This window comes from Canis lupus, chromosome 1 (assembly GCF_003254725.2).
Source record: "Canis lupus dingo isolate Sandy chromosome 1, ASM325472v2, whole genome shotgun sequence".
In the NCBI taxonomy this organism is placed as follows: domain Eukaryota; kingdom Metazoa; phylum Chordata; class Mammalia; order Carnivora; family Canidae; genus Canis; species Canis lupus.
In genome coordinates, this window is record NC_064243.1 from 122735927 (window position 1) to 122758442 (window position 22516).

Genomic DNA, 22516 nt, shown 5'->3' on the forward strand with positions numbered 1-22516 from the left:
TATGCTTTGAAAGGAAGATTTCATTACTAGTAGTGCCAGAAATGTGGGTTTGTTTTCACTGTCAGCAAATGTAATTTAAATCATTAGGACTTTGAGATTCATGGCCTAAGTCCCTCTGGCAACATATCAGCCTTCCAGATTTTGATGAAGTGTTTATAAAAGGTGTTAGGAATCAGTAGGATTTGTGTGGCCCATGGTAGAGTAAGGAAGGAAAAACACAATGGAAAGGAAAGGGACTGGGAGACAGAGAGAGTGAAGGAATGCTATCAAGAGGCCTCTTCCATTTGGAAGCCTTTTTCAGATTAGGAAAATAAGATCAGGACTCCCTCTGAAGTCGCTCTTGCATTTGTTTAGTCTTTAATCCTACTGAGACTACATATGCAGAAGAGAAGAGTCTCAGTATCTCCATCCTCTAGTGCATTTCTCTGTCCCTCTGTTGCATTATCTTCACCTTGCACCTGGGAAGACCCATATTTCACTTCTGGAAGATGGGCTGAAAGTAACTGCTAAATAGTGAAATTGTTTTGTTTTTAAAGATTTAATTTACTCATGAGAGACACACAGGGAGAAGCAGAGACACAGGCAGAGAGAGAAGCAGACTCCCTGCAGGGAGCCTGATGTGGGACTCGATCCCAGGACCCCAGGATCATGCCCTGAGCAAAAGGCAGATGTTCAACCATTTACCACCCAGGTGCCCCAATAGTGAAATTGTAATAGTGGTGAACCACATCATGCACTTGGATACAAACTGTAGGACATCAAAGCTGAGAGTGAAAAAGGGGACTTGGCTTAAGACAAGCCAGATTGATGAAAAAACGAGCTAGAAATCATTTCTCCCTCTCCCAACCTTTCCTGGTTCTTTCTGTCCCTAACCTCCGACTAGAAGTTGTGTGTTTGTGAATGTCCCTTAAATTCTGAGTTGGTGCAAACTTTGTGATTTCTGCTCCAGCAGAAACATGCACTTCCCCCAGGAAAGTGACATAGTGATGAAAAAGGACAGTAGGGGCAGCATTTCACCTTTTAAGAATACGTCCTTTCCCAATTTGATTGACTCATACAACATTGTCAGGTTTTCTGTTTACAATAGAGAGAATTAGGAAACAAAAATATGTCACTTTTCCTTTTTTTCTTTACAGTAGGACAAGTGTAATGATAAATGTTAATTGACACTGGATAATTGATACTGGAAGACAGTTGGATGTGGAGGGTTCAGGGTCACCTGAAGGGGTGCCCACCACTCATGTCTAGCAATTTGTAGTCAAGAAAGAACATGGACCCAGTGTTCAAGAAGAAGAAGAAGAAGAGGAGGAGGAGGGGGAAGAGGACGAGGCGGGAGGAGGAGGAGGAGGAGGAGGAAGAGAAGAAGAAGAAGAAGAAGAAGAAGAAGAAGAAGAAGAAGAAGAAGAAGAAGAAGAAGAGAAGGAGGAGGAGGAGGAGGAGGAGGAGGAGGAGGAGGAGGAGGAGGAGGAGGAGAAGGGGAGGAGGAGGAGGAGGAGGAGAAGGAGAAGAAGGAGAAGAAGGAGAAGGAGAAGAAGGAGAAGAAGGAGAAGAAGAAGAAAGGCGGCAGATATCTGGATTTTTCTATGAAAAATATTTTATTTATTTACTTATTTAACCAGGAAGATCCTGAGTTTTAAGAATTCACATGTACCAGACCAGGGCATCTCAAATGACTTAGAAGGACAGCTGATGCCCATGGAGCATACGTGCTGTTCATCCTATTCTCAGGGCCAACTGCTTTTGGTTCAGGCAAGAGCCTTCCTAGGCTTATGGGAAGTAACAAAAAACAGGAAGAAAAACACATTCAGATTTTATTTATAACATGCATTAGCTTTATTTCAGAACATAAATAATTCCTTCCAAATACTGAGGTGGAAAATCCATTTCAGCTTATCTGCTGAGCTCAAGGAGAGTGACCTGTGCAGGGAAGGCTTATTTATACAATTTTACTTTCCCTCAAAGCATTTCCTGTATGTGGAGAGTTAATTGTTCCACTGAGTTTCCCTTTGACTGTATTTCATCTGCAGACAACCACGGAGAGCAAAGAAGTCGGCAGGGTCACAAGCCAAGTAAAATGGTGTTTGGGCCTGTCAGTATGACGATGACTCTATATCAGAAGGAGAAATAATTGTCCTTCATCTTTCCTTCTGGGTGATCTGTTGCTGAGGGGACTTGCTCTTAGAGAGGATACATGCTTCATAAACATGCCTGTTTGGTGAACACAGTCATGAAAGGGGTGGATTGGGCTGACTCTGTAGGAGCTTTTCCACTAATGCCTAAGCCACTCTGGAGACAGAGTAAATGCTCTCATGTCGGACACTGAAGTGAGAGTATTTCCAGGAATTCTGGGTTCTATTCTGCGCACAGTTGGAAAAAAAAAATGGAACATTGTGGTCAAGTTCAAGTGGGAAGTGGGATCATTCTGTACTCTGTGTTTGGTTCTACCGTGTCTGAGTTAGGGATCACAGAAGTGGAGAGTTTCAGTTGGATCCCAAAGGGAACAATCTAACTCTATTTGTAAATTCTGACCAACACTAAAGTTATCATTGGAGACTTGTCACTGAGTGTGCAGGTTCAAAGAGCCCATCTGTTGACACGAAAGGGACTAACATTTTCACCTTCTTTATAATATAACCATATACCAATTTGCACCATCAACACCCAGTTTGACATCTCATTTCTGATTATGATTTCTTATTACTAATTTCCTTTGTAGATTTAAGCTTGGCTCTAGTGTGCTGCTGGGTTCATTCTGGCACAACAGTAGCCAGGTTACATTAGGCAATGAGATTTGATTCATTCCTCTAGGATTTTGAATCCTCTTTATATTTGGCCTATTTGCAACGAGTAATTAAATTAACATGCAAACACCCATATTCTTAATGTTGCGCTGTTGGTGAGAGAGATCCAAGCTTACAGTTTATCCATCATTGCTGTGAACACAATACAGCATCAACTACATTTACAAAGTCAGATTCTCTTTAATAGTGATTGTCTGCCCGAATAATTATTGTGGATTTGTTTTAACATGCATTCTAGAAGAGCCACACATTTTTATTCTGAACAGCCGTTCTGTATATGTCTTGGTTGATTGGCTTTAGATTAGCCATTTAATGAAAATAAAATGTATTTGGAGAGCTTCGATGCCACTGTCAGTTTATCAAGAGCTCTTCAGACATAAAAATGAAATCATTTGGTGGGTTCCTCTCCCTTAATGGGAAAGTCATGCTACAGGCAACTCCTTGGGATAATGAAGGGAGCTGAGTGTAAAATGTAAACATGCAATTAGGGAGGCCTGGCTGTTTGGTGTGTTTATCTACTGCATAATTCTCTGAACTAATTAATTTTATGCTAAAATGTTTGAAATCTAGATAATTCAGGCCTGATTTGATTGCCTATCTATTAAAAAAGATAATACCTCATATCAAACGTTCATCCTTTGGTAAGCAGGTTGCTCCTGGGTGTTGGGAAACTTTAGTGTTTGGTCTCGGACTAGATTGAAGTGGGAGGAAGACCTGCCATGCTAGCAAGGTGTTTGTGAAATATCTTTGCATATCATTCCATTTCAGTCTAGAATTAATACACTGAAGCCTCCTGGGTGGTCAGAAGGGTTTTATGAATCTCAGGTATGTAAGAAAGAAAGGTAAACTCTCTTCTCTAACTTTTCACCTCTGCATTCTGAAAAGCTGATTTGTCTAAGACATTTGGAGAGGGTAGGTCCTCTGCATGTCTCAGGCCCAACCCTTGGAGAGATGTTGTATCTGAGATTAATTTTATCTGAAAATTGGTGGTCCCTGAATGTTGTGATTAATGGGCATTAAATAGTATTCTAGATCTTAAATTATTGACAAACTGATATTTGAGAGTCCTCAACTTGCAATTTATTTCTTTGCATTTATTGCCTCCTTCTAAGCAAGATCTCATATAGGCTTCAAATGCTCCTGGGAGGGCCTTTCCTCTCATTTCTAGGACCTGTTCTGATATTGCATTTGATTGAATTTTGGAAGTGGCTTGGGTGATTTCCAGGCTGGCTTGGAGTTAGGAGTTTGGAGTTAGAGGGTAAAATCACCAAGAAGACAGTACATATCCTCCATGGTAAAGACAAGCCAGAGGGTCCTGATTTACTCAAGTTTGTATTTCACCTTTGTCATAATTGTTCTAATGACACTATAACAAGAAGCAGATGGCCTTCCTTACAGGAACCCTCCAGAAACCATATGGCATGAACATCTGAGACAAGCAGGGGGCTGTTAGCAAGGGGAACATTAACAGAGAGAAGGACCATAGACTCTGACCCGTTAAAAGCTCTGAGGCTCATGCTGAGCCACACACCCATTTTGGGGGCCTGTTCAGCCAGAAATGACCACCGCAGCCTCTGGTCAGTGGGGTATCTCTAAAAAACCTGCCTCTTGGGCTAGAAACAGAGATCTTCCTCTTGGTCTCACTCCTTATGGCTTTCTGTATCATACTGAAGATGATGGTTTGCAAGGGCATAATCAGCTGTGAAAGGTGTGGATGTGGCATGGCTGCCAGGAGTGGCTCCAATATGACAGATATAAGGCAATCACATTTGAATTGTTTGTAGCCCAGAAAAATGGTTAAAAGAATAAAAATGTGTATTAAATATGTGTGATAAAAGTATTCATAGAGCAACATTTAAGCTTTGAACATAAATAATAGTAAGTATTGAACTAAACTGCTGACTGTTGAATTCCTCTGGGTTAGGTCTCAAGCATGTTTCTTCGTTATCTTCTTTTCTACCCTTTTAGTAGTTTATACTGTTCATTCTTGTGGTGTTTGACACCTTCTGGTCACCACTGATGCTTCCACATTGCCAGGCTGGAAGCGTCTTCTGAGCAACAAAAAACACATATCTACCTACTTGCCATGTCTGCCTGGAGACATCTGAAAGTCAGTATGTGCAAAATGAAGACTTTGACTCCTCCCAGACTTGTTTTCCCACATTTCCTATCTCAGTAAATGTCACCGCCCTCCACTTAATTATTTAAGCCAGGAAATTGTCTTTGTTTTCTCCTTTTCCACCTCCCTTCATACTCAAGTAATTATCAAGCCCAAATATATGGTGAACTTGTCCTTTTCCCTCCAAGCTCAATGCCACCATGCTTATCAAAACCACTGCCACTGCTTTTTTGATTCACAATCACAACCTGCCAAATCTCTCTGCTCTGCCTATTTCCAGTCCTTTTGCCATATAATAGTCACCATTATTTCTTATAAATATGAATCAGATGACATCTCTCCCCTGCTTAAAACCTTCCAGTGATGTCCTAGAAGGTGCTGCCTCTTTCTGTGATTTTACCTCAAATCATAGCCCCACATTCATCCCACTCCTCCGAGTCCTCTCTCCTCCCCAATGTCACTCCATGTGGCCCTGAAACTAGCATATTGCCCAGTTATCTTGGCTTAAACATCAGTTCCTCACAGGCTGCCTTGTCCACCTGTCTATTTAGTCCCCTTATCCTTGCTATTCTCTGCAAGCACCACACTTCCTTCATTGCCTGCACCACAACGTGAAAGCACATATTTGCTTGATTCCTGGTATATGTTGTCTTTCCCACTGGACTATAAACTTAGTGAGAGCAGGAGACATGTCTTTCTTTTAAATTTCATCTTTGAGTAAATGAAGTGCCTGCATTGTTTTGGTAGCATAACTTTTAACTTTTTATTTTGGTCACTTAAAAACCTGTTAAAAATCAGTTCCTCTTGGGACACCTGGGCTGCTCCACAGTTGAGCACCTATCTTCGGCCCAAGGCATGATCCTGGAGTCCTGGGATTGAATCCCACGTCGGGCTCCCTGCATAGAGCCTGCTTCTCTCTCTACCTATGTCTCTGCCTCTCTCTCTCTCATGATAAATAAATAAAATCTTAAAAAAAAAATCAGTTCCTCCAAGAAAACATTCTCTATTTCAAGTTATCCCACCGCTGGGTTACCTTTAGGGACTTCTTGTCAATCTGGCCACTAACTCATGGAAACCCTGGGGATGCAGGAGCACTCACTGTCAGAAAATGGTTAGGAATCATTTCTGGATAATAATATGTATGGGTCCTGAATATGTGCCAGGCGTTTTATAAGTGTCACAACAAGTTGATGAGGGGCTGTATTCATCTGAGTCCCAGCAAGAAATCAATGGTAATGCAAAAGGAATTTAAATAACTGGCTACTTACAGTGATTTAAGTTAAGGGAATAAAAAGTTATGTGGAGACCTCTGAGGTATTTACAGTGGTAGAGAGATGTCATCACTCTGTAGGGTGCATGATGCTCTGCCCTAGTCCCTTGTTCAGACCTGGAGGACTCATCCCCCTGGCTGATGGCAGTGCCACTAACTAATAGGGTGGCTGGGAATTGCTTTAGCTGAAGACAGCCATTTGCATCCAATATCTGCTCTGAATAAGGATAGCGGCTTGGTCCCTTCCTGACAACTGAAGATTCAACCCAATTTCAGAGATGTCCATAGAGTCAGCAGAAATCTTCAACTGCAAACTCTTTCTGCCCAATCCTGATTCATTTCTTTCCTCACAGAGGTTGATCCTAAGAGTTTTTTCCATTAAGCTACTTATTATGAATCTACATTTCAAAGTCTTCTTCTTAAAGAACCCAATTTAGAGCATCCTCTTGGCCTGAAGATAAAGTACCAAATTTCAGTGAATGCTGTAGCGTTGTAAGAGGGACTGCATGATAGAAGTTTTGGTCACAGATTAAACAAACAAACAAACAAACAAACAAACCCTAAAAACAAACAACCAACTCAGTGACTGTCCATGTTGCACCTTCAGGGAGTGGAAGGAGAAACAAATACCCTATACCGTGACCTCTTTTTCTTCTCACTCTCCACCTTTCTGCTACTGTCTTGCATCTGCCCAATACAACTGGAAGCTGGAGTTTGAGGGAGCCTGAGTGAGGCATTTCTGGAAGATAAGCTTCCTGGGACAGAAAGCTGGGCAGAGAAGGGTGGAGGGCCAATCTGTAGGGGAAAAGGGAGAACCATCACAGGTGGGTACTATTACTGTTCCTTGTTTACAGATGGGGAGATAGATAAAGAGATATAACCCGAATAAGGTCATGCAGCTTGTAAAGGATAGAGCTAGAATATGGACCTCAAAGTTGATGCTCTATTTTAAAACATTTTATTTATTTGAGAGAAAGAGAGAGAACTAGCGAAAGTACAAATGGTGGGGAGGGGCAGAGGGAGAGGAAGAAATAGACTCCCCACTGAGCAGGGAGCCTGATGCGGGGGTTCGATCCCAGAATCCTGAGATCATGATCTGAGCCAAAGGCAGACTCTTAACTGACTGAGCCACCCAGGAGCCCCAAGGTCTATGCTCTTAATGCTATCTCTCTATCTATAAAGTCTGCTTTGATTTCCAGTACTTCTTTCCCTCCTAGGGCTTAGATATTCTTTGCACACCAAGACTGACCTTTCTATTTCTTTTGCAATCCTCTCATTCCAATACACAAAGTCATTTTGGCCAGTCTCTGTAAGACCTGAGAACTGGTGAGAAAAATTAGAAATTGAACAAGTCATGTCATCAAATCCTTGCTAAGCATACGTCCATGACCACAGCCCTGGGTGAATTCTGTTTCGTTGACCAACAGCATTGATTTCCAGAATAAAATATCAAACAGTTGTTTGAACTGTGAAATCCTAATTATGTGAAATGTCTGATGTGAAACCCCAGCATGTTATCTTCCAGGCAGTAAGGCTTCTACTCAGAAAGGGCCTATAACTTAGAGTGAATCTACAGTTAGTCTTAACAAAGGTATCCTAATTCATGGCTTGTTTATTGATCTCCCCTGTTGTGTTGACCAGCCTTAGAGCTTGTTTCAGTCAGCACCTCCTTCAAAGAAAGCTCTTTTTATGTGGGGCACCTGCAGAAATAAGCCAGCCTAATTGGAGCCTTACACTTGGTCTCCAGAGGGCAGGGATCTCTGCCGAGACTGACTGGGATAAGAGGAGGAGGGGTTTCTCCAATAGAATTTTGGAAAAGGAATCATGGTAGATGCTGATATTTCAGTCGTTGTTGTTGGTTTGTTTGTTTGTTTGTTTGTTTGTTTTTCTGGAGGCAATGATGCCATGGTCCTGTCACGGGTCACTGCTCAATATCTGAAAAGGAGAAGATCCTGGTAGGGAGACCAGGCAATGGGACAAGGTCAGGAGTTGCCCTTTAGGTTCTCCTTTTCTCTGTTCCTAGAACTCATAGTGTTTTCACCTTTGGATTCTTGTAACTGACTATTCCTTTGCTTCGGATGGTTTCCTCAGTCCTAGTGTAGATGATTGATTCTCCTCATCCAAGTCTCTGCTCAAATGTTGCTTCCTCAAAGAGGCCCTCTCTGACCACCTTATAGAAAGTGTCTCTATCCTCTTGCACATTCTCAATTCTACTTCCCAGTTTTATTTAGTCACGTAACTTATCATTTATGAAATTATCTCACTTACATCTCTCCAGTTAGAATATTTGCTCTGCAAAGCCAGATACTCTGTGTTTTTCCGTGTATGTTGAGTATAGTAGATGCTCAATATATATTTCTTGAGTGAATGAATGATTGAGTAAATGAATGAACTGCAGGGGCCATGCCTGTCATCACAGAGACAGCTGGTCAGGTGGGTCTGTTTTCCAATCCAACAGGCCAATTTTGAGACTCTAGCTCAGACTCTCTCTTTCAGAGAGGCCCCTGAGATGAGGGAAGTTTTAAATTAAGTCAAAAGGGATACAACTTGGTGGGGGATAAAAGGAGAATTTTACTGCTTTCCTCAACTCCAACTGAAAATCATTTCTGAGGCAAAATTTTCAAGCCCACTACTTTGGCTATTTTATAAGTCATCAGACGGTCTGTGGTGGATCTTGGTTGACATGAGACTAAACAAATGCAATGCCCTAATTAGCTTCTGCATGGAGGCTGCATCCAACGCTGAGCCAAGAGCAATTCATTGTGTGTGCTGGACAGTGTGTGAAGAGGAGTAATTGGCCAGGATTGGAAAAGGATAAATTTAGTTTAGGTATTTGGGGGAAAAAAAAGTGCTTTGTCAGATAAATCAGGCAGTGGAATGATCTGATTAATGAACATGAAATAATAATTTGATGCTTTGTAAAGAGGGCTAGAGACACTGAAGGGAGAATGAATGAGAAATTGGGGGAGAAGAGGAGACAAAAAAATTTTGTCATTCTGCATTGTTTCTATCATCAACCTCTTCAAAGGGAAGCGGAAGCTCACACGTTGATAAGTTTAAAAGAGTGTAAAATCTCACTTAAAACTGGTATTAAAATACATATTATGCTTTAAAAATTTTTTAATTAAGGTAAAGTGCATTTGGTAAAGTTTACAAACTGCATTAGTCTTAAACATAAAGCTCAATTAATTTTTATTTATATAAGAATCACCCAGAGAAAGACATAAGAAGCACCATAAGAAAGACATTTCCAGCACCACAGAAGCTCTCTTTTTTGCCTCTTTCTTGTTAATCTCCAGAGATAATAACTGTCTTGAATTTTATCCCCAGAGAGTAATTTTGTCAGTTTTTGAACTTTACATAAATGGAATCATACAGTATGTCCTTACGTGTCTGGCTTTTTTTGTTTAGCTTAATATTTGTGAGATTTATCCATGTTACTACATGTTAGTGGCTTACCCTTTTTTTTTTCTTTCATTCGTTTGTTCCTTTCTTTAAATTAGTTTCAGAGGTAGAATTTAGCGATTATCAGTTGCACATACCACCCAAGGCTCACTACCTCAAGTGCCCTCCTTAACACCCATCATCCAGTTACCCCTCCCCGCCACTGACCCCCCTCCAGCAGCTCTTAGTTTGTTCCCGAGTTCAGTGTCTTACGGTTTTCCTCTAGCTCAGTTTTCATCTTATTTTATTTTTCCTTCCCTTCCCACATGTTCATCTGTTTTGTTTCTTAAATTCCACATATGAGTGAAATCATCTGATATTCATCTTTCTTTGACTTATTTTGCTTAGCATAACACCCTCTAGTTCCATTCATGTCACTGCAAATAGCAGATTTCATTCTTTTTTTTTTTAAGATTTTATTTATTTATTCATGAGAGACACAGAGAGAAAGAGAGAAAGACAGAGAGAGAGAGATGCACAGACACAGGCAGAGGGAAAAGCAGGCTCCCTGCAGGGAGGCCAACATGGGGCTCAATCCTGACATGTGACTCAATCCCAGGTCTCCAGGATCACACCCTGGGCTGAAGGCGGCCCTAAACCACTGAGTCACCAGGTCTGCCCGCAAGATTTCATTCTTTTTGGTGGCTGAATATTACTATTATATATATATAATATATATTAGTATAATATATATTTATTATATTATGTTATTAGTATATGTGAACTATTAGTAGTAGTGGTATATCTATATCTATATCTATATAAATCACATCTTGTTTATCCATTTATCTATCAATAGACATCCGGGCTCTTTCCATAGTTTGACTATTGTGGTGCATGTGCTATAAACACTAGGGTGCATGTGTCCCTTCAAATCACTATGTTTGTGTCCTTTGGATAAATACCTGGTAGTGCAATTACTGGGTCCTAGGGTAGCTCTATTTTTAACTTTTTGAGGAACTTCCATACTGTTTTCCAGAGTGGCTGCACCACAGTTTGAATTCCCACCAACAGTGTAAGAGGGTTCCCCTTTCTCCATATCATCGCCAACATCTGTTGTTAATTTTAGTGGTTTATCTTTTTTAAAAACAAATTCTATGCCATATTGCATTATATGAATATATCAAGTTTGTTCAAACATTCTCCTACTTGTATACATTTTTTTTTCCCCAGTTTTTGGCTACTCTGAATAAAAGGGCTACTGAAATATTGGATATTTAGCAAGCCCTTTCTGAGTGGCCTAGAAGATTATCAGGGTGTGGACTTGTGAACCAAATCTCTTATGTCAAGTCTGAAAGATAAGCAAGCTCACATTCCAAATTTCTCCTCATAAATGATAGAAACAAGAGGAACATAATAGCCAACATTTATTAAACATGTATTATGGTCCAAGCCCTGTAACACCTTATAAGATAGACACTATGTTTATCACTCTCTCTCTTTTTAAAGATGAGAAAACTGAGGAAAAAATATTTTAAATATCAAACATAAAAATAATATAAGATCCTAAATCCTTCAGTGGTTGTAGACTCAGCAGTAGGTGGAGTAGGCAGGGTGGGATAAGGCAGAGAGAGGCAATCCATGTGGACTGGTCTCCAAATAAGTTAGGACTTCAGTAAATAGCACAGCGGCAGGTGTTCAGGCCAGAGCTGCCTCTCTGGCAGATTGACTAGATGTATAGACCCCTGGTTGCTAGTCTTCGGGCCATCCGCACATGAATGGGTTGAGCACTTCATAAAAATGCAGATTCACGTTGATTGATTTGCAAATATTGAAACATCTTTGCAACCCCAGAATAAATCCGCTTGATCATGGTGTACGATCTTTTTAATGTATTCTTGAATTTTGTTTGCCTATTTTTTTTTCAAGATTTTTGCATCTAAGTTCATCAGGGATATTGGCCTGTATTTTTTTTCCTTTTCTTTTCTTTTCCTTTCCTTTCTTTTTTCTGTTTTCTTTTCTTTTCTTTTTCCTTCCTTTCATCCTTCTTTCCTCCCCTTCCTTCTTTCCTGACTTCTTTCCTTCCTTCTTCCTTCTTTCCTGTGTCTTTGTCTGCCTTTGGTATCAGGGTAATGCTGGTCTCATAAAATTGATGAAGTTTTGGAATATAAGTGAGGTTTGGCAGGGTGAGGTCTGGAGCCGATGACCAAGAAAGAATTCTTGAGACATGTTTGGTGCAAAATGGTGGTTTAATTAAAGCGCGGGAATAGGATGCATGGGCTGGAACAGCGGCTGCCCCAGGCCTGTGAGGGGTGGCTGATTATATACCTGGAAGTTGGGAGGGGTTTGAGGATAGTGTCCTCTCCAAGCAATTTTGGAGGCAAGGTCTCCAGGACCTTGAGGGGGCTGGCTATTGTTAGGAAAGAGTCACTTATTACCGTTTAATAAAACCTGAGCCATAAAGCCCTTCAGATGTTTATGGGTGGGCCATGTGCTTATGGATGATCACCAACACGTATCTTGGGAGTTTAGAGATAAAGGAAATTTCTTTTTTTTTTTTTTTTGAAAAATAAAGGAAATTTCTAAAGGAATTTTTGTATGTTAAAGTAGACTCACAGGATCCTGGGGGTCGGGCTAGGATTGCCTTTTGCCCTTAGCACAGTATTAACATGGAGGCAGTTGAGTCCTTAGAGGAATATCCCTCTGCCTGTTTCAGGGACTTGTCAGTATGCTTTGTCCTCAGCTAGTCCTCTGTTCCCCCATCACTTTGACTGAGAGAACACACACACAGAGAGGCAGAGACATAGGCAGAGGAAGAAGCAGGCTCCCCATAGGAACCCTGATGTGGGACCAGATCCCAGGCCCCCCGGAGATCACAAAGGCAGACACTCTACCACTGAGCCACCCAGGTATCCCCCTTTCAACAGTCTAAATATATCCTGCCACTGCCTTTCGGCCTAAAAAGTTTCCATAGAAAAAATCAGCTGATAGTTTTATAGGGGTTTCTCTTGAATGTACCTATTTGTTTTTCTCTTGGTGCCTTTAAGAGTCTCTATCTTTAATTTTTGCCACTTTAATTATAATATATCATGGTATATCTCCTCAGGTTCATATTGTTTGGGACTCTTTTTTCCCGAGATACAGATATGTTTCCTTCCCCAGGTTAAAGTTTTCAGCCATTATTTCTCTAAGTTTTCTACTCCTTCCCCTCTTACAGTATCCTCATGATATGATAATATGATTGATGTTGTCCCAGAGGTCTCTTAAACTATCCTAATTTTTTAATATTCTTTTTTGTTGTTGTTGTTGTTGTTGTTTGACTGGCTGATTTCCACTGTCCTGTCTTTTTTTTTCTTTTCATTGTCCTGTCTTTTAGATTATTCATTTATTATTTTATATTATTTAATCTGCTACAGATACCCTCTAGTGTGTTTCTCATTTCAATTATTGTATTCTTCAGCTTTGATTGGCTCTTTCTCCTATTTTCCAACTCTGTTGAACCTCTCACTGTGTTTCTCCATTCTTATCTGAAGTTCGATGGGTATCTTTATGATCATTACTTTGACTTCTTTAACAGATAAATTATTTATCTCTGTTTCATTAGGGTTTTTTGGGGGGGTTATCTTGTTTCATTTGAAGAAATGAAATGTTTGTTTGACTTTCTGTGACTTTTTTCTATGATTTAGCAAAACAGCAACCTTTCCTGGTCTTGAAGGAGTGGCCTTATCTATGTAGAGTGGCCTCTATGTAGACTGTGTGCAGCTGGTGGCTTTGGCAGGCTGGCTGGAGCTAGATAGGTGCAGACCCAGGGGTTCCCAGGCTGTGCTGTGTTGGAGTTGCCTTGGCTGGAGCTAGAGTGTTCATGGGCCAGGGAAGTCCTGGGGTGGACCACATTGGGGCTTTCTTGGGGGGACAACTGGAACTGGTATGGGTCAAGGACCTGGGGTACACTGAGGTGGCCCTAGAAAGCTGGCTAGAGTACCTGGGCCCTTCTCTTTTCCACACTATCACAGTAGAGGGAGAATGTAAAATTGGTGCTCACAGGTGCCTCCAGCCCTGGAGAATAATCCAGCAGTTTCCTACCCTTTTGGCAGGTAGTAAATAGATGTCCACTTATCATCTTGTTGCCTTTAAACTACTGTTTGTTTTAGACTGTGACTGAGGGCGCATAAGTCTTCACATGAGTCTCTCTCTGATATCCCTCCCTACTGTGTTGGGGATTGGGTTCTAACTTTTACCTTATCTGTGCCTTTCCTACCCTTCTCTATGTGGTCCCTCTATTATTTGCTGTTTGGTTAGCTCTCAGTTTTTCTTCAGAAAAATTGATCTATATGTGAATATAGATTTAGTGCATTCATGGGAGAATGGGATTTCAAGGTCTTCCTACACCACCGTGTTGAACTGCCTCCTGGGCATCTTATTTGTAACGTGCACTACCAGTGATGATAATGGGTAGTGAGGGTTGATATCTGTATAGCCTCAGCAGCTGTGACTTTTGAAGGAAATTTGTTTTCATTGTCTTATCTGTCAAACATGTGGTTGACTGACTGGGTCTCTGAGTGCACTGGCTAAATGGTTTGGTGTCATGAAGTCTTAGCCAATAACTTATAAAATCTACTTTCATATATAATATAGCTACACAATTCTTTCTGTGATGAGTGCTTTTATTTCCGGAAAATCAACAGACATTTCTATTTAGACTCATGGGATGCCTCCTGCTCATGATTTTGGCTTTTGGAATTTCTTATTTAATTTTCAATGATGAGGGATCCCTGGATGGCTCAGCGGTTTAGTGCCTGCCTTCAGCTCAGGGCATGATCCTGGAGTCCTAGGATTGAGTCCCACATCGGGATCCCTGCATGGAGCCTGCTTCTCCCTCTTGCCTCTCTATCTCTCATGAATAAATAAATAAAATCTAATAATAATAATAATAATAATAATTTTCAATGATGAGGTTGGGGCTAAAAAGCAAAGTTTTCTTTAAAACCTAATTTTCAATTTTATTAGTTTGTTAAGACTCAACTTTTTAAGTTTATTAAGTTTTTTTAGGGATCAGTAATGATGTGGTGCTTACATTTCATTAAAAAGTCCATATCAGAGAAGAAAACATAGGCTGTTCTGCTTTCTGGTATTCCATTTGGAAAGTATTTTATGAAAGTGTCAGGGAAATGAGTAAAATGTCCTTATTCATATTCAAATTTGCCAGGAAAATCCATTGGCAAAATGGCTTCCAGTAATTTAAAGTAATTTAACATACTATAAGCAAAAGCCCCTTTTCCCATTTGTTTTCTTAAGTGAGAGAATTATTACCCAAAGATTGCATTAATGTGACTGTTAAAAAGCTTCCATATATCTCCAGAAAGACCAAGGGCTATTGAGGGATTTTTCCCTTAGTCCAGGGAATGCATTTGTCTTTTAGGTGTTTCATAAAGTTCAGGAAGATGTGTTTAGATGAGTTGCAAGAATCTGAAACCTGTCTGTCCCAGGCTCCCTTAACTCCAGGCTGGCCAGTACCAGCAAAGGATAACTGGAGATGCTTCTGGTGACACCTGAAGAGTTGGTTGTTTAGTGGAAGAGAAAGACTCTGGAGTCAGACAGCCTTTGTTTGGATTCTGGTAACACATACTGAGCATGAGCCCCTGGGAAAGCTGTTTATCTTGCTATGCATCCACTTCCTTACCTGTAAAATGTGCATGATGGCAATACAGTACTGGTCTCTGTAGGACTGTTGTGTGCATTCTGTGCAAGTCTACATCAAGCTGTGTATCCATTAGCAGTCAGCTGTCACTTTTCTTATTATGTCTGGAGCTGCAGGCCCTCTTGCCACTTCCCAGTGGACCTCACGAGTATTCAGCTATGATACTTTTGCAATGTACAGATAAGTTGTTGATTTATTCAGCTTCTGTCTACATGGGGGTGGTTTTTATAACAAGACAGAAAGACTGGTTTACTTAGTGTAGGGAAAAAAAAAAAAAAAAAGCTCCTAGAGTGAGAAGGTTGGAGTGGGTGTTTCATGGAGTGTCTGAGATGATGCATGTGATTTGGATAGATGGATTAGAGTGGGAGCTTGATGACAAAAGCTGCTCTAGCCAAACAACTCCTCTCCCCAGATTTCCTGGGGACACAGTGTCTTACCATTAAAGTGGGCAGATTAACTGAGAACATTGCGGCAGCAGGAAGCAGTTGTCCCGATGAGCCAAGCACCACCTAGCGTAATCCTGGGAGAATGTGTTGGTGGATGTGTTTTGTGGGGAAGGAGCGCAGAGACATGGGTGTTGCTGAGCTTAAGAAAACCAGTGAACTGGGTAGGGCAGTGAGGGCCATGCTGTGACATCCTCACCACTGTAGCTCCACAGCCCACATACTTGGCAGCAGGTTCCCAGTAACCATCAGACTGCAAGATACAGCTCCTCCACTCATCCTTTCAGCACTCCTCAGGTCTCAAGGACTCCTTTTCTTCTACTCCTGATACTTCTTTGTCCTAAATATCTTTTGAGTCTCAATTTAGCTAAAACTTTGCCAGCTTCATAAAATAATTAGAATCTGAACACCTTGAAACTGGAAAAGAAAAAGAAGAAGAAAGAAAGAAAGAAAGAAAGAAAGAAAGAAAGAAAGAAAGAGAGAGAGAGAGAGAGAGAGAGAGAGAGAAAGAAAGAAAGAAAGAAAGAAAGAAAGAAAGAAAGAAAGAAAGAAAGAAAGAAAGAAAGAAAGAAAGAAAGAAGAAAGAAAGAAAGGAGGGAGGGAGGGAGGGAGGGAGGGAGGGAGGGAAGGAAGGAAGGAAGGAAGGAAGGAAGAAGAAAGAAAGAAAGAAAGAAAGAAAGAAAGAAAGAAAGAAAGAGAAAGAGAAAGAAAGAAAGAAAGAAAGAAAGAAAGAAAGAAAGAAAGAAAGAAAGAAAGAAAGAAAAAGAAAGAAACTGGACATGTATTAAATTGTCCTCCACTCCTGTTTTCTGGCATACCCAGGCTTCACTTTTCTCCCTTTTCTGCTCAACTCTTTAAGCACTTAAATTTCTTCCCTTGGAAGATATGATTTCCTTTAGGGCATCTTCTCTGTTACCCCCAACAGTATTTCTCTATAACTCTATCTATCTATTTATTTATTTATTTATTTATTTATTTATTTATTTATGAGAGACAGAGGGGATGGAGAGAGAAAATCTTAAGCAGGCTTTACACCCAGTGCAGAGCCCAATGCGGGGCTTGATCTTAGGATCCTGAGATCATGACCTGAGCTGAAATCAAGAGTACGGGCACTGAGGGGGGCACTTGACGGGATGAGCACTGGGTGTTATTCTGTATGTTGGCAAATTGAACACCAATAAAAAATAAATTTATTATTAAAAAAAAAAAAGAAAGAAATCAAAAGTTGGATGCTTAACCAACTGGACCACCAAGGCATCCCAAGCATTTCTCTGTCCTTCTACAGTACCCTCTGCATTTCCCCACCACATTGCTTGCCACCTTAGTTGTTTTCTGTTTTATTTGGAAATAGGAATAGATTTATAGATGTAGCAAAAATAGCATAGAGAGGCATATTCATCACTCAACTTCCCTCAATCGTAATATTTTATATAACTATAGAATATTCTCAAAACTGGAATATTGACATTAGTATGTACTTAACTATTAGACTGTAGAACTTACTCGGACTTTACCAGTGTGTTTTTGTGCATAGCTCTATGACAGTTTATCACATGTATAGTGATCAAGATTCTCTCCTTGACCACAGTCTAGTCAGGCTTCTCTGAGTTCTTTTCAAATAGGCCCCTTCTTTGGACATGTCCCCCAGGGCCCAGTTTTAACAGGAACCCTGCTAAGTTTGGCTGGAATCCCCCACCCTCCATACCTGATCACCCTTGATAGCTAACCAAATTCCTTTTTTTTTTTTCTAACCAAATTCCTTATCTCCACCATTCTCTGAGTGACGTCTGACATCCCGGTCTGACTTTCAGCAGGAATTTTCCCTTACCCATGATACCTCCTCTTAGAAATTTTCTATCCACTGACCCTCCCCACTCCCTGACCCTGCTCCTTGGCTATAAATTCCCTCTTCTTCTTGTTACATTTTGAGTTGAATCCGTCTCTCTCCCTTATAACAAAATATTATTTTAGTAGTCCCTGTATCTATCACAAGAGTCCCCCTGAATAAAATCTGCCTTACAATTTAAATACGTATCAAGAACAAATATTATTTTCTTTAGTAATAGAGATTATTACAAACCACCCCAATCGGGATAAAGAACTTTCCCTTACCATCAGGAAATCTCTTACCAAACTTAATTTCCTGTTTACCTGTTTGATTCCTCCCACAGATTATCAACTACCTCAGAGCAGGGTTTTGTTCACCCAGGAATCTCTTATGAAACAGAATAAGTTCTTGGAAAATACACGTTGGATAATGGGTAAATGAATCCAGAGTCTTCTCTTTCTAGGATGACTGCCCTATACTGTGGGGGCCTCAGGGACATCAAGATGTGGTTTCCTTCCCCCCCCCCCCCCCCAGTGTCTGCCATGGTCCTGGGCAAGCAGACTAGCCCAGGCAGGAAAGACTCTATACTTCCAAACCTGGAAATTCCAGGGGCAAACAGTTGGGTTTGAAGCCCATGATTTAAGACAAGCCATTTTCTGGTCCTCATGTTTGGTTTTGAGAAAACCATTTGGGGTAACTTTTATGGCAGAGCCTCCTATACTCCAACTTGGGTCCCAACTGGGATTCCTGAGGTTCTCAAGGACTTAAGTTATTTCTCCCCGACTTAAAACCTGGCACCTGTGACTTGGCACCGAAGGAAGTTGGTGATGAAAAGACACCAGCCGGATAGCTGCTTAAGTAGCTCTAAGTGGTCTTTTTAAAAGAACGATCTGTGCCCGCCATTTTCCCAGGACAGTTATTCAGAATGGAGAAGCTCCTCTTTGTCTGCCACCATCTTCACCTACATTATCAAGATATCTTTGGATTTTATTCCCCTTGGATACATAGATTAGTTAAGGAAATGGGCCCAAGAGGAATATTTTCTTAGGCCTTTTGTTTTGCTCTTGTTCATTGTTCTCTCCTTGCTTTTGTTTATTTGTTTGCAAACTTGTGTAGTTGTTTAAAGAAACTTTATGAGCACAGATCATGTAGGCAAGATTAATTTTGTCCTATAATCAAATCTATTCCTGTGACAAAAAAATTTAGCTTAAGTTTAAAAGTGTTTGGTGAATAAAATTAATTGCATCTACTAAATAAAATGCATTCTGTCCAATACATATAGATGTTCTGTCAACAAGACAAATGGACTCAGTAGTATAAGTATCTGTGTGGATGAAATGCATAATAATGTAATCACTTTGCCAACAAAATGCTAAGTTGCTTTAATCATTCTGTTCACAACATAATGTAAAGTGATTTAGTGGGTAAAATGAATCCACTTACAAATTGTTTTATGGTCATAATGCAGCCCTTTGGTGGAATGTGAATTGATGATAATAATTTTATGGGCAAATGATTTTTCAATTAAAATGTCTTTTCACAGACAAAATGGGAGTGTTACAAATGGCTCCTGATAACCGCATGCCAAGTAGCAGGAAAAAAGGGCTGTCACCTACATTAACCAAAGCCTCGATTGAAAAAGCCTGACAGCTCAAAAGGTGATTTACTTTCATCTAATTTGTAATTTCCTTCCCTCCCACTTGAGAAGTATTTGCTTCTTGCCATTACTGACCCAATAACAAAAATTAGATCTAGCAACAAGACCACCAATCACTGGCTGCCATGGTTCTTTCCTAGACCTTAATTGACTATGCTGTATTGTTCATCAATAAGTACTTAGATCCAAGGCAGTTCTTTCTGCTATCTAACATGGACCTAATTATCTTCAGTGTAATAATTACTGTACCCATGAAAATGGAATAAATCATTATAATATATTGGCTTTTAATTTGAAGGTTGTGATGGAGAAAAAAAAATGTTTCTGTCTGGGCTAATTGTCATATTTTCTTTTTAATAAGATGCAATGCCCCTCAACTGCTGACCAGTTGGAACTTTGATTGCCTTTTCAAGCTTAGGTTCTTGAAAATGGCCCCTCCCACAATGAATTAGTCTTGCTAGAGAGAAGAGCTGTGTCCTCCAGCAGCCCTGTTTGTTTTCTCCATAGTAGGAAACAGGGGTTATGGGACCTGGATGCTCATCTTCCCTTGCCCTATAGAGAAAGGTGGGAGGCAGTTCCCTGGCTGGTTGCACTGTGGTATCTACTTCCCTCCTCAAGCAAGGCAGCTTCATTTCTGTCCCTGTTGAGAGTCTCACATTCTTTCAGATATCCTATTCTGGAGGTCAAACCCACAGGAAATGAAGCAAAATGCATTTTAAGGCTGTGCAGAGGAGAGGGTCAATCAGAGATGCTGGACAGTCTATGGAGAGACAACAGAATTAGCAGTAAGAGCAAGAGGCTGCTAGGAGAACGGAGCGGGTATGGAAGCTGGGTCTGCTGCTCCTTGACTGGGTTATCTTGAGTAGGTCACTCCACCATCCTGAGCTTCCCTTTCTGTATCTATAGAATAAAAATGCTACTTACTTTTGATTGCAGATATGCTTAAATGAGATAATGCACAAAAGTGCTCACACGTGGTACCCAGTAAACAACAGCTATTAGTGCTACTGTAGTCACACCACACAGCTAGGCCCTGGGGATCAGAGAGTGGGGCAATAAGAAAATAGGTTATGTACAGCCCTCCTCTTAAGAAGAGGAGCTAATTGATGACGGTGGGATGAAAACTTCAAATGTATTTGTCACCTTCTGTTTTGTGTTGCGTCTCGATTTGCCTCCAGTGCTTTAGAAAGCTCACTGGTATTCCTGACTGCCTACATAGCTTCCTTATTGTCTTCTCTTCCTTCTGGGCAGCCAGAGTCCTTGAGTGTCTTCCCTCCACCTATAGCGCTGCTAGAACTTGCAGGAAGAATACTGGGGTATTGCTTGAGGAATTGCAGTCTTGGACTTTTAAAGTCCCAATCTTGCTTTTTCTCCACAGGTAATTAGGGAGCAAACCCCTCTTCAACCATTCTGGTCCACAGTTTATCCAATCCAATTTCAGAGGCAGAGCGGCTTCAGGGTTCAGACAACTCCCCTAAAGACAGCCTCTGCCTGAGGCCTACCTCCCTTTGTATGACTCAGGCCTGGTCCCTGTACCTAGGTGAGGACAGACAGTTGCTATTCCCTTGTTTTCTAGCAAAAGTACACAATTTTTTTTTTTTTTTTTTTTTTTTTTTGGCGGGAACCACTCTCCTTCTCTCAGGCCAATGGGCCATGTCTCTCTGGCTACAGTGATTCATTCCAGCATGGGAACATACCCAGTGGGTCCATTTCCAGGTGATGGTTAGATGATGGTCAGCTTGCAGTGCTGGATGAGATCTGGGCTGCCCCATGGCTAAGATCTTGCTCTGCTTTGTCCACACTGTGTGCCCAGTGCCTCACACAGCACTAGGGCAGAGGCTTGGGCAGATACTGTGTCAGCCTGTAAACAAGCCCGTTGGTCAAGGCATTTAAAAGGGTGAGCAGAGAGTAGCCGTAAATGTCTTTTCTCCCAACCCCTCGCTGCCCAATGGCCTGGTTCCCTGCGATTGGCCCCGTGATCCTTTCATTAGCTGATGATTTCCTATCTTCAGTTACCTCCCTCCCCACTTCCCCCAAGAATGGGTGCCTGTGGGAGGGCAGATGTGGACAGGAAGCAGAGCTGGCTCAGGGAAAGCTATTATATGCATGATCTTATTTGATCATTGCAGCAACCCAATGAGATAATCACTGTTGTCATCTTTATTTTAAAGACAAGGGAACAAAAACCCAGGGAATTTCAGTAGCCTGCCCAAGATGTGTAGTTAGTGACCATCAGGCCCCCAGTTGGGACAAATTTCAAGTCTTTGTTCTCTTTCCAAATATGCTGCACTTAAGATACTCTCAAATGTAAATCAACTCCTTACCTTCTCATTCCTTTTTAATCATATCTTAGGCAAATGTTGCTTGCCAGAGATGAAGGATACAAAGACGAGCGTGACACAGTCTGCTCCTTGAGAAGTTCAGAGGCAGCGAGAAGATGGAGGGGGCAGTACAGAATATCTTTTGAACCTTGTTTCTCCAAAGGAAGATGTTTTCAAAACTAAATAGAAGAGAAAAATAGTACTTGTCAAGGAATCATACTATAAAATGTGATCACCAATAGCTAATTTCTTTTCAGTTGAGTTGAAACAATGGACTTATGCAGCATTTTAGAAAATACTTAATTGTGTCAAAATCCAGAATCCCAGGAAGTTGCTAAAAACAAGCTTTTAGAGAAATAGAGAATCGTAACCCTAACCCTAACCAACAATGGCATGAGCCTGTGAGCCTGTAGTTGTCAAGGCATCCTCTCTGGGCTCTGGTTGAGTGGATGCATTAAAAGATAGGAAAGGTAACCGATGGGAACTAATAAAACCTGAACCAGGTCCTCTTCTGTTCATATTTGGGTTACTCAGGCAAAAATTCCTTTGGGGAATGCATGAAATTTTTAATGTAATTTTTTTTTGTTTGAAAACAAAGAAATACAAACTTTTAGTGTATTAATGTGCAGGCACACACACAATATTTGTGATATTTTTGAAATTAGATCATTTTTCTTGGGCTTTTGCTGATTTATAGGTATGATTTTGGCAAATGTGAAAGAAAAATTGTACAAATACAGAAGGAGAATGGGACGCCATTTCCCTATTAAGCTTTCCCTATTAAGAGAAAAGGGAATAAATAGGTGAAAGAAACCCGAAGTCCTGTCTGGAAAGTCATTTGAAGTTCCACTCAGCTCGACAGAGAATGCTGCACAATTCAGCTCTGAGCTGCTGTGAAAGCTGGGCTGGGAATTTGGCTGTCAAACACTCAGATGAACTTGTGTGCGTGATTCAAACTGAAAAGTTAACCAGCTTTACAGAATTGATTAGAAAGC

At 40.8% G+C, this 22516-nt stretch overlaps 1 long non-coding RNA gene across 1 annotated transcript; it reads left to right on the forward strand.

The window, feature by feature from the left end:
* Positions 1-17884: 17884 nt before the first annotated feature.
* LOC112643907 (uncharacterized) lies at positions 17885-21913 on the forward strand. The gene is made up of 4 exons (XR_003125962.3): positions 17885-17976; positions 19087-19201; positions 19867-20019; positions 21554-21913. It is a non-coding gene; the product is annotated as an uncharacterized LOC112643907 (long non-coding RNA).
* The last annotated feature ends 603 nt before the right edge of the window (positions 21914-22516 follow it).